Source organism: Chiloscyllium plagiosum, unplaced genomic scaffold (assembly GCF_037043375.1).
Source record: "Chiloscyllium plagiosum isolate Xiang-an unplaced genomic scaffold, Cpla_swu_hap1 HiC_scaffold_15, whole genome shotgun sequence".
In the NCBI taxonomy this organism is placed as follows: domain Eukaryota; kingdom Metazoa; phylum Chordata; class Chondrichthyes; order Orectolobiformes; family Hemiscylliidae; genus Chiloscyllium; species Chiloscyllium plagiosum.
The window spans coordinates 5425757-5439370 of NW_028270153.1; positions in this window are offsets into that span (position 1 = coordinate 5425757).

Genomic DNA, 13614 nt, shown 5'->3' on the forward strand with positions numbered 1-13614 from the left:
ATCTCACTGTTGAAGAGTGATTTTCATAATTGATTGGACCGTGTCCCATACAATTCAGGACACGGGCTCTTTCTTTCTTCACATTCATAACATTTTGTTACCCAGGTAACAATGTCCAGCGATATTGTAAATGGGTTTATGACAATTTCCACTCATACGATTGCAAACACACTAGACAATGTGCTCCTGGGATGAGGGGGCAGTTCATTAAGGAGTGAGTGAGTACACCCCTGTCTTTACTCTCTGGGGCTTTGAAGAATGAGAGTTGATCTTATTGAAACATATAAAATTCTTTGGAGGCTTGACAAAGGTAGATGCTGAATATAATGTTTCCCCAGGGCTAAAAATAAAGGTCACAGCCTCAGATTTGGGTTTTTAGGTTGGGATTAGGAGAATTTACTTCAGTATAGAGATTAGGAATTATTGCCCTGGAAAAGTGTGTCTTCCCTGTCATTGGAAGGATGTACTGGCCATGGAGGGTGTTCAGAGGATGTTCATGAGAATGGTCCCAGGAATGAAAAGCTTAACATATGAGGAACGTTTGAGGACTCTGGGTTTATACGTGATGGAGTTTAGAAGGATGAGGGGAGATCTAATTGAAATTTACAGAATACTGAATGGCCTGGACAGAGTGGATGTTGGGAAGTTGTTTCATTGGTAGGAGAGACTAGGATCTGAGGGCACAACGTTAGAGTAAAGAGAAGACCCTTTTAGAATGAAGATCAGGAGAAACTTCATCAGAGAGTGGGGAATCGATGGAATTCATTGCCACAGAAAGCTATGGAAGCCGGGTCATTGAGTGTCTTTAAGACTGAGATAGATAGGTTCTTGAGTATCAATGGATATGGGGAGAAAGTGGGAAAATAGAGTTGAGAAATTTATCAGCCATAATTGAATGGTGGAACAGACTTGATGGGCTGAATGGCCTAATTTCTGCTCCAATGTTTTAAGGTCTTGACAATATTTTTTAAAGAAACATGGGGATAGTACATAAAGATAAAATTAAGATAAAAGATCAATTCTGATCTTGTATATTGGCAGCAAAGTCTCAAAGGACCAAATTGGTCCCTCCAGTCCCTACTTATTTTTCTCATATTGTGTTGCTACCTTGGCGACAAAAGGAATTCTCCCAGCCTTGGGGATCAATAGTCATCCTGTGTCTGTTTATCAGATTAAGCACAATGTTACCAAATTCTTGACGAGTTGGGAAAACGTTGACAAGAGGCCGACTGCTTCAAAAAGATCAAAACAACCAATTAACCATTTACAGTCAATGATACAGCCTGTAAAAGCCCAGTCAAATTGTACAGGGGCACCTTTTGTAGTTCTCCACCTGAAGGCAGGTCCAACCCCAGAAGGCAAATCCCAAATATATCCCAGTCGGAATGGGAATTGAACTCCATGCTGTTGGCAGCAACAGATCCACAGAGCCAATTGCAACAAGCAGCCTGACAAGGTTTGGGAGTTACTGAGGAAGTATATACTTGGAGCTTTGGCTAGTTGTGGTAGACACCCACCCCAATTCCTATCCATCACAGGCTGACCAAGAATCCCTCAGACTCTTGCCACCTGCTTTGCCATCTGTGTGTCCGAGGGATTTGCAAATTGATAATCAACCTGTTTAGTTGCGTTATCAATACACCTTCCTGGGCCATCAGGTACTTGAGTTGGATTTGAACTTGGAGCTTCAAACACAATTGGATCTGGTCTCCTCCAGAGTTCAACAACAACCGAACTTGGGTGACTCCAGGATTCTGAAGCTGAGAGGCAGGGAGACTACCCACTGCCCCATGTGACCTCTTTGAGGACAGTAAGCCTGAATATAAATGTGATATTTTTCTTAACGGGTAAACGATACTTCATAAGAACTTGCTTTTTTTTTTATGATTCCCCACAGTGTGGAAACAGGCCCTTCAGCCCAACCAGTCCACACCAACCCCCCGAAGAGTAACCTACCCAGACCCATCTCCCTCTGACCAACGCACCTCACACTACGGGCAATTTAGCATGACCAATTCACCTAACCTGCACATCTTTGAACTGTGGGAGGAAACCAGAGCACCCAGAGGAAACCCACGCAGACATGGGGAGAATGTGCAAACTCCACACAGTCACCTGAGGCGGGAATCGAACCTGGGACCCTGGTGCTGTGAGGCAGCAGTGCTAACCACTGGGTGACTGTGCCGCCCCTTGGTAAGCTTATTTTAAAGTTTTGAACCCTAAAGAGTTGACACAAAAAATTTAATTTAATTTATTTTCTGACAAATGTAGCAAAGTCACATTCAGAAGTGCAGTTGATTCTGGAGGAACATTCGACCTATAAACATGAAGAATCGCTGAAGAGGTAACATTTTTCCACATCGAGACAGCTTGGACACATTAAACTATTTGATTCATAGGAAAGATTCTAAGGGTGTTTTCATAATGGGTGCAGTACATCGTTTGATCCAAAAACAATAAACCAGAGAGTTATAGAACAGAATCCCTACAGCATTGAAGCAGGCCCTTCAGCCCAACAAGTCCACAGTGACCCTCCAAAGAGTATCCTACCCAAACCCATTCCCTATTACTCTACATTTATCCATAACCTACACATCCCTGAACACTATGGGCAATTTAGCTTGGGAAATTCACCTAACCTGCGCACCTTTGGATTGTGGGAGGAAACCCACACAGACACAGGGAGAATGTGCAAACTCCACACAGACAGTCACCCAAGGCTGGGATCAAACCTGGGTCCCTGGCACTGTGAGGCTGCAGTGCTAACCACTGAGTTACTGTGCTGCCCCATGATGGGTACACAATGTCAACATTGCTCTGGTATGGTAACAGCTTTAAGGAAAATGAATCCAACCACTGAACCTCATTACAAAAGAAAGAAAGGAATAAAGAGAAAACAGCTTCAAGCTAGGAAAAGTGGGAAGGGGAGAGAGTTGGAATAGATGAGAAAAGAGGGGGTAAGAAGAGCAACAGGGAGAAGAGAAGTGAGAACGGGGAGAAATGGAGAGTGGAGATAATCAGAGAAAGCTGAGGAGGAAAAGACACAGGACCTTACAGCAGGGAAAGCATAGTCTGAGTGAGGTTGACAAAGCTATGAGGGGTATAGATAGGACTGATGGGAGGAACTTTTGCCCTGAGTAGAGGGGTTAATAACGAGGGAGCACAGAATTAAGAGAAGGAGCAGCACGTTTAGAGGAGACTTGAATATTTGTTTTTCACCCAGATGGTTGTGGGTAATCAAGAACTCACTGCCTAGAAGGAGCTGGAAACCCTCAAGACATTGAAGAAGTATTTAGGTGAGCACATAAGACACCATAGAATACAAGGCTACAGACCAAGTACTGGGAAATGGATTATAATAGATGTTTGATGAATGGCCTAAACACGATGGGCCAAAGGGCCTCTTTCCCTGCTGTACCATTCTATGAGGAGAAATAGGAAGAAGAGATAAACAGAGAAAGGTAAGGAGGAAACTGCACAATTCCTAAGCAGAGGACAGAACAGAGGTGAGCATGGGGTGAAGGAAGGAAAGGAGAGGAGGGAAGAAGAGGAACAGAGGGAAGTGAAAAAGAGAATCAAAGAGGAGGAGAGGAGTGAGGAGAGAAAGAGAGAAGGAGAGGAAAGATTAGCAAGAGAAGAAAAGGAAGAGAAGCAATTTTGATTGACAATTACTGACTATTTGCAGGTTTGAACATATTTAATGCTTTGAAGAGAACCAGCACGGCCAGAAATTGAAATTGAGACCCAGGTTTTTTTTCTCATCGATCTATTTGTCAATTTTATCAATTCAGGCTCTGACTGATGTGCACTCCAGTTGATGAAAAACCTGTGATATGAATAAAGAGATTATTTTTAGAAGGTAAAGTGATTGCAACAAAGTTCGATTCGGGGTGCTCCACTTTATAAGATATTAATTTTGCTAATGCTGAGAAACTGAAACATAGTGGCAAATAAAGCCCCAAGCTGCAAGTTTGTGCAATTTTATATCCATTTCAATTAATGTTTGAAGCTTTCACCAAGACTATTTCCTAGAAACTCATTGGCACTATTTCACAGTCTAAACCCAAAAGGTTTCACCCCTGAGTATGGACTCTATCTAATTTCTGTTTGAAGACCTTTCAGTGTGAGTTTGGTTTGTTCCAAAACAGCAGTTAGGTCACATTTGGGAAAAAAAAAACAGGTCTTCAAGAGGTTTAAATAGTAACCTTAAAGGAACTGCCAACAATAAGGTTATGTTTACTTTGTGAAATACTTACTTTAATGCAGAGCAAAAGATGTGGAGGAGTGTTCATCACAACCCCACATCAAAATCACAGGCAGATGGTGACCTTCCCTTACTGCTGGCCCTCACCCACTCTCCATCAAACACTGCCATCTTACTGCTACCCTAGTTACCAAATCCCCAATTAATCCCTCCCCCCCAACTCTCCTTCTGAGATCTATCTGAGGACAATCTGACAGTAACTATTGAGTGGTCCAATATCAGGTGAACCTCAGCTCTTTCCACTTTAAGCAGTCCAGCTCCAGTTCGTGTTGGATTCTGGAGTAGTCTAGGTCCAGTTCTCTAAATACAGTATTCAATTGTGCTTTGACAGAATCCAATTAATTCCTGATTAATCAGAGACCTGAGAGATTGGATAGTTACTGATGGGCCAGGTGGGTTATAGAGACAGACTGGGATCTGTTTGATGGCTTTTACGCTTCACTAAGTTTAAATGCTCTAATAAGATTTTCTGAACTCTTGGCTCCTTTATAAAACAAACAGCTAATGGAGGAGCACTTTGCTCTTCTTAATTTAAAGTAATTTTCTTCCACTAAAAATATGAAGTTATCCAATATTTTGAATTAATAAGTTGGAATAAAAGAAGACTGCAGGCATTTTTTAAAATTATATTTCAACTTCAAATTGCTCCGTAATTCAAATTAAGCTAACTCAAATTAACAGGGGTGTACTGTGAGAACACAAGGGTTAGAGCAGCGTTTTTAATTGCCTCCAAGAGGGAGAATATATTAACATCCTGAAAAGCCAGGATTGTTTGATTTGAAAACCACGTATATCTTAAATCCAGAGACTTCTTCATCTTTGGTGGAACTTTAAATCCTCGGATTCTTCATTAGTTTTGTCCTGGAAGCATAGACTCTTACACCACATTCGAAGGCCATTCAGCCCATCATACCTGTCTCAGCTCTTTGAAAGGGCTGTGCAATCAGTAGTGCTCCCCTCTGGTTTTCCCCACAGCCTGGCAAATTCCTCCTTCAAGTGTTTATACGATTTCATTTTGAAAGTTAGCATTGAATATGTTTACATCATCCTCTCAGACGGCACATTCCAGATCACAACGGCTCTGTGGGACGGTAAAATGTTTCCTCCTCAAGTTCCATCTGGCTGTTTGGCTGGTTAGCTTACATTTCCATTATCTGTTTACCAATACTCCTGGTGTGGGGCTGCCGGTGTTGCACTGGGCTGGACAAGGTCAGGAGTCACATGACACCAGGTTATACTACAACAGGTTTTTTGAAATGATAAGCTTTCAGAGCATAGCCCCTTCATCTGGCCCTATGTAGCCACTTCACCTGACAAAGGGGCAGTGCTCCAAAAGCTTGTGATGTCAATATAAACCTGTTGGACTATAACCTGGTGTCATGTGGCATCTGACTCCTACCAATATTCCCCCCGCTGGGCACAGTTTCTTTTTAAACAAAAATTGAAAGAACTGTGAATGTTGTAAATCAGAAACATAGAAATTTCTGGAAACGCTCAGCAGGTCTGGCAGCAGAGAAAGCAGAGTTAACATTTCTGGTGTACTGAGGAAGGGTTACTGGACGCAACATTGATTCTGATTTCTCTCCACAGATTATGCCAGACCTACTGTTTCTCCTTAGCTATTTTATCAAAATCCCTTTCTGCAGAAAGTGGGAAATTCTTTTGACAGGATAATGCAGGAAGGATGTTCCAGATGGACAGGGTACGCCAGATCCAGCGGCCACAGTCCTATAGATACAGTGTAGGTCATCTCGGACTGCGATGAGGAGACGTACTTTCACTCGAAAAGTGCTGAACATGTGCAATTGTCTCCCACTGAAAGCAGTTCAGACTAAAACATTGAATATTTTCAAGAAGGATATAGATATAGCTCTGAGGGCTATAGGTATCAAAGGTTATGGGGAGAGAGTGGGAACGGGGGACTGAGTTGGATGATTAGGCTTGAAGGGCTGAATGACCTACTCCCGCTCCTGTTTTTTATGTTTCTCCGTTTCTCATTCACAATCTGGCCAACAGTTGAACACCGCAACAGAGGAATTTTTTTAAGGAAAGGTTTTGAAAATGTCAGCTCCTCGGCTTTGAAACAGTCAAGGGGAAGTAAATCTGGGTCAGTCTTTCAGGCAGAACCATGACAGTCAGACAAGGCATTGCGAAAGGAAGAAAGAAAGGAACAAGCCAACAATATGTGTTTATGTAGCACCTTTGATTGAAAAAGTGTCCCAAGGTTCTTCACAGGATTATTGCCACATTAATCGTGATTCCTTAAGATGTAGGATCAGACGTAAGCCTGTCAGCCCATTGAGTCTGCTCTGCCATTCAATGAGGCCATGGCTGATCTGATGATCCTCAGCTGTACTTTCCTGTCTTTTCCCCTTTATTCTTTATTTTCCTACTGTCTATCTCAGTATCTATTTGAATCTATTTAATGACCCAGCATGTACTGCGTAGGGGAGTGCTGAGGGAATGTGTGCTGCACCATCAGAGGTGCTATCTTTCAGATGAGATATTAATCCAATCCCTGGCCTCTCAGGTGAACTAGAAAATCTCAGGGTACAATTTACACCACACTCCTCATTGCCACGGAAAGGCTGCCAACATCATCAAAGACCCCAGTAATACTCGCTTCCAACCTCTTCCGTCAGTCAGAAGATACAGAAGCTTGAACACACACACCGACAGCTTCAAGAACAGCTTCTTCTCTGTCATTATTAGACTGATGAATGGACTTCTCTAAATTCAAATCTAAGATTGATCTTACATCTGTATATCTCCTTGGCAGTGTAACCTTGTATACATCCTTCTCTCCAAGCATCCTATGTCCTTATTTGCACTGATCTGCCTATACTGCTCACAAAACAAAACTTTTCACTGGACTTATGTACATTTGATTACAATAAAATCAAATCAAATCAAAGAGCAGCAGGAGAGTTCTCTCTACTGGTCTGTAGAGTACTTATCTTCAGATGACATCACTGAGAAATATCTAATTGTCAAAGTACAGGATTTTGCTGTTTGTAAATTTGCTGCAAAGTCTCACCTACATTGCATCAGGAACCAAATTTCAGAATAATTCGATTGGTGAGAAAACATTTTAGGGTGGCCCAAAGTTATGGAAAGTGCTGCAGCATCGAAGTCTTTTTGTGAATGTATCAGTTTTAGTGCTTCAAACTATTTCACCCAATTATCTAAGATCCAATTTCTAACATTTTCATTTGACATTATCCAGCTCCTTCGCCAAGAAATCCAATGTCACCAACCAATCCATCTCCTCCAATGTGACCCGTGTGGAGAAACAATTCTTCATATCTCTCATTAATTTCAGGCATAGCCTCATATCAGAAACCTTCCGGTCTTATGTCATACATCTCTAGTGCATCGTCATGTGTATCACCCTTAATGAGTGAGAAAATAGACCCTCATTCGAGGTGGTGTGGAGGGTTATGGAAGGATCAAATAGTTCCTATTTCAAACATCACAGCAATTAGATTTGGGGCAGAGAAGTCCATGGAGGACTGTCACAACTTGCCACCAATTAAGACCCTTACATAGTAAATTATTGCCACATAAGGACCTCAAGGCCTGATACAGATGATTTGGTGTTGGGGAAGAAAAGGTAATCTGTTGTGTGTAAGAGCAATTCTGGATATATAGAAAAAGAAAAGGAAAAAGTCATTGGCTTTGATCCCTTACATTCTGAGGCAGATGAAAAAGGTGGTTGCATTCCTGATGATTGTGGGGTTGGTTGGTCTCCATTTGCCCCAAATCTAGGGAAAGGATGGAGGCCAAGGGTATTGGCTGTTGAAAGCCATAACTCATCCTTGAATGTGACCAATTGGTTGGGACTTCATTACTTATGGCATGAGAACATCGCCAGAAAACACCCATTAGTATTGGATGCCATGAGCTTTCTCACTGGTGAAGACACGGAGTGAACTATTCCTCGAATTCGCCTGCCCCGATACTTTGTGCACAGAACACTAAATCCTAGCCTGAGTTTCTCATACACTTCAGGTGAAATAGGAAGCGAAAAAGCCCAGCAACTTCTTCAATTGCCTAACAGGTCTGTCAAACACAAACAGAAAAGAAAGCCTGAGATTTTGACTGAAAACCAATCATTAATCTGTCCTCATTGACTTCTGCTCTTTCAACACCTCCTATTTAAAATTCACAACCTTGATTTTAAAACCCTTCAGGGATTGCCTCCGTTTTTTATTCTCCTCCAGCTCTACCAATTTGCCCCACACCAATCTCTCTGCTCATCTGATCACTAAAGCACCCACCTTGTGTTTGTAACAAGCCAGCAGGGGAGGATGACATATATATATATATATATATATATATATATATAAATGCAAGTGTTAATTTTAGCTGATGAAATTTGCCAGATTTAAAAAGAAATCAATTGATAAGGGATACAATCAACGTTTAATTGTGGTTTTTTTAACTGATACCTCTAAAAAGAGGTCTGCTATGTAACACCGAGTGAAGGTAGTCAGCATTTCCTATAAAGGCACTTTCCATTTCTTTCTCTGTGCCTGTAGCTGACAGCAGAGACACCTACATAGATGTGCTGTCATTACAAGAAGTAAAGTTTGTGTTAATACAAAGGAAATTGTGGACATTGGTCAAATCATCCTGGAATTGTGCATCTTATGATGTGCATCATTTATTAGACATTTGACGAGTTTTTATCCTGAATTAGCTGGAGTTGTGAGATGATAATGGTTCAGCAAAAACAACAGGGTATCAGAGACCTTAGTGAAAAGTGGAACTGATAGCTTATCTCTTCAACGGATGAGGTTTAGAAACTAAGACAGGGAAGAGAGGGAGTAATGGAAGAGGAAATTGGGTGAAATAATCAAATCAGGAACAGGAAAAGAAAGAAACAGAGAGAGAAAACAGGACAGAGGGAAAAGAAAGGCAATAATAAAGTTTATATCCAAGAACAAGGTATCTGTAGGAATAACAACTTTGCTTTAATTTTCCTGATTGGTTGGACAGTTTGGAGGAAACTGGGCTTCCTGGCTCACATATAGAGTGACACTATCACTGCACCACAAGAACCCTCAGTTTGTGTTGTATTGAAAGAATTCAAAACTCTTCATCAATAAAGTCTATATTTTGCTAAACACCTGGCCCAACTTCAATGAGTCAATCATGTCTCAATATAACAACGTTTAAAACACCTGGTGAGGTAAATATTGAGTTTGCAAAGTTAACTGTTAACCAAAGCTGATTGCCCTTATAGTTACGATAATTTGCGATTCACAGTGTACCCTTTCCTAGTGGGTTCTTGTGTTGCAGTGATAGTGACTGTACCCCTGGACTGAAACCCAGGATCACACATGCTCCAGAGATGTGAAATAACATCTCTGAACAGGTTGATTAGAAAAATAGGTTAAATAAAAAACACCTATCCCATCCTAATCACAGATAACTGGATGGCTTACACATTAGCAACTGTGACTGCAGTTGTACTTTCCATCATCCTGGCATCAAATTCTGTGCTTAATGTGCTTAGGAGCTCCTTTCTCAGGTCATTGTGTACAGTTTGCAATAAACTGCATCAAATGAGCCTTGAGAAAAGTTGATAGGTCCATTCATTTAAATATTATGTGAAAGATTTTGAGGCAAACTTTGATGAGCACAATTTTCTTTTCCAAGAGGAATGGCATGTCTCTTTGTAGAAGGGGTGGCATGTGAAATCTAATCTATTATCATCATGACAACATAAAACACACTGCAGTAATTGTCTACTGTAAATCCCCTTTAAAACACCATCTTTCAGAACTATTGCAATAACAGTGTCATCAAGGCAATTTGTTTTTAAAAACTGCCTGTTCCAGGTCCATGCTGAGTAAGTTGGTCGCACCATGTTTGCCAACTGGCTTTAGCTTCATGAGGGAATCAAACCAGTCAAACTTACTGCTGCTAATCGCTCCACATTGAGCCCTGCTTCAAACTGATTGTTTGAATTAGGCTTCATGCTTGAATGGTTTATCAACACTGATGAGGTACCAATGAGCAACAGGTATCTTTGCAGCACTGACTGAGCTCAGAACCTGGAAAGAAGGAGGGAAAATCAGCAGAGAGTTTGGCATAAATTGCGTTTTTATTAGTTACATGTTCTGATAAAATTTATTTTAGAATATCATATTATTTTATGAAGGAGAAAGGTAACTTGCTTAATTTTGATCATAATTAATCAATGCTTCCCTGGTCAGCTTCTGACCCTACAACTGGATAGAAGTTTTGTTTTTCTTCTAATTCTGGACTATTGCACATCCCTGATTTTAACTTTCCTACAGCTGCCTGGGCCCTCAGCTTTACAATTCACTCTCTAACTGTGTCTGCTTCTCTCTTCCTTAAGAAGCTCTTTACAACCTCTCTCTTTGACCAGGTATATAATCACCTGCCTTAATATTGCTTCCTTTAGCTCAAGGTCCATTTTTTTATTACACCTCGATGAAGCACTTTGGGGACTCGATGAAATGAATGTAAGCTGTTGCTGAATATTTATGTGTAAATAAGTTGAACATAATATCACAGTGCGAATTTCTATTTTGATTCACACGCTCCCATGATTCATACGCACCTTATTCACTAGTAAGTAAGTCCCATGTTGTGTGACAGCTGCTCACAGGTGAACAGTTTTCATGCACTCTCATCAACTTGGCTACATTTTGAGATTCCACTTGGCCTGAGTTTTGCATCATAATCACATTGCTTAATCATGGAAAGGGATTAATGTTGCTCTGTTGATGGCTCAGTTGGTCAATGTGCTGCACCAGCTGAATATTAAGAACGGGAAGAGGTCATTCAATCCCTCAAGCTTGTTCCACCATTTAATTAGATTTTTAGCTGATCAGTAGCTCTGCATCATTTAGCTGTCTTCCCTCGATACTCCTTAATGGCCTTGCCCAACAAAAATCTATCAACGTCAACCTTCAATGCTCCACTTACCTTCTGAGGTGAAGTTTCCATATTACCAGCACATTATTTGAAAGTACCTCTTGTGATAAGGTTTGGATTACTGTTTCACTCCTAAATAGATTTGCTCCATCTTTGAGATTGTGTCATCTTTTCCCAAGCAAGTGAATAGGTAACTCAGAGGGCATGGAAGGTTAGAGGTATCAGGGGTTGGCACAGGTGAGGGAAGGTGTTGCAGGTAAGAATGAGAGTGGTACAGCTTAAGCCTTGTTGGGAAGTGGGTACAGGAGCAGAGATAGAGTGTGAAGTACTAGAGAGAAGGTGGTGCCTTTTATGTTGGTGGAGTGGAGAAGGGCATTGACCTTCTTGCTACAGCACTGGGCATTCTTTGAGGTGCTGAGACTGCACTGACCCATGTGGTAACCTCAGACCAGGCTGAGCATGGTCTGGTGTCATGGCATCATTTGCTGGTCCTGGGGGAAGAGGACGTCTCACCTCTGCAGCACCCCATGCAGCAGGATGTCCAGGTTGCTGTTCAATCGCCCCCTGTCTGCCATGTCTGGGACAAACATCAGTGACCATGCAGGGTGATTGCAGACTGATGGTGCTGTCCAGGTGCACTATGGTCTTCTGAAAATGGCAACAGTGCCAGAGGTGTCAGTCAACTTTGGGACACCCAGTGGTGCTGAGTTGTTCAGTGCATGATCAATGGTAGAATGGGGCTAGAATTTAAAGTGAGGGAAGCCAGAGGGTTTGTGTAGGTAGTTAACGAGGCACATTTGTTAAGATGCAGCAAGAGAATATGTTAGGCCTCAGAGAGGGAGAATCCTCCATGAAACTCAGTATAACTGACATTTGTGACAAAAATAGAAAATTCAAACAACAGTTTATCATAAAATAGTAAAAGTATTAAGCATATCATAGATTACCCATTTGCAGTAGAATATTACATCTATAGTAGAATGTTTACTTGTAATAGACTATTGAGTGTGTCGTAAAATATTTAAATAAAACAGAATACTATAGAATATTTATATAGAGTCATAGTGTTATACCGTGCAGAAACAGACCTTTTGGTCCAACTCATCCATGCTGACCAGATATCCTAAACTGGTCTAGTCCCAATTTCCAGCATTTGTCCCATATCCCTCTAAATCCTTCCTATTCATCTACCCATCCAAGTGCCTTTAAACTTTGTAATTGTACCCACCTCCACCACTTCCTCTGACAACTCATTCCATACATACAACCACCCTCTGTATGGAAAATGTTGCCCTTTAGGTCCCTTTTAAATCTTTCCTTTCTTATCTTAAAACTATGCGTTCTAGTTACAGACTTTTCTACCTGGGACAAAGACTGTGGCTCTTCACCCTATCCATCCCCCTAATGATAGCTCCTTGAAAGTGGAGTTGCAGATAGACAGGGTGATGAGGAAATCATTTGACACGCTTACCTTCATTGGTCAGTGCATTGAATATAGGAGTTGGGAGGTCATGTCATGACTGTACAGGACAATTGTTTGGCCACTTTTGGAATACTGCATTCAGTTCTGGTCTCCCTGCCATAGGAAAGATGTTGTTAAACTTGAAAGGGTTCAGAAGGGATTGTCAAGAATGTTGCCAGGATTGGAGGGTTTGAGTTATAGGGAGAGGCTGAATAGGCTGGGACTGTTTTCCTTCAAGCATCAGAGACTGAGGTTTACAAAATCATGAGGAGTATATTAGAATATTGTGTGTATTGGGGAATATTTGAATATATAGTAGAATCTTGCATATTTTGTCAAATAATTGACAGCCCCTGATCATGCAGATCCTCAATGATGATCCACGAACATTTACCTAAGAATCACTGCAGCCCAGTGATCTTCCCCACTGCTCCCTTCAGCAAAATTTTAGTGTCTCTGGCCTCACTCAGAACTTGCTGAATAGCATGAAATGCCAGATCTCTTTGATTTTCAAAGTTTCTCATTGGTCACTTAAGAAATGAACAGTGACTGGATTCCAGGAGTCGCAGATGAACAGGAAAGCAGACAATTTTCTTTTATTTTCTTACTGAAAATGCCATGTCAATAATTCTGCACCGAGTGCTTGAAGCAGGTGTGTAACTTTCCTTTATAAAAGATTGAATAATTCTGATTCTAAATTGCATCCAAATTGCAATGCTACAAATAGAATCTTTTTAAATTGGAACAGCCAGTTCAAAAGTCAAGCTCAGTTATGAGTACGCAGTCAGGGATACTTCCCAAAGTCAGCAACATTAGCATCCTAGTGATATCTACATCTAATGAGAGATGATATATTGGAAACTTAACAGAGATTCACCTCTCGTAGCATCCAAATTTATTCAGTGAACCAGATGAGATTCACCTAATCAATGGCAGAGTTCAACTTTGACAAGATTACAGAGATGGATATCTGACT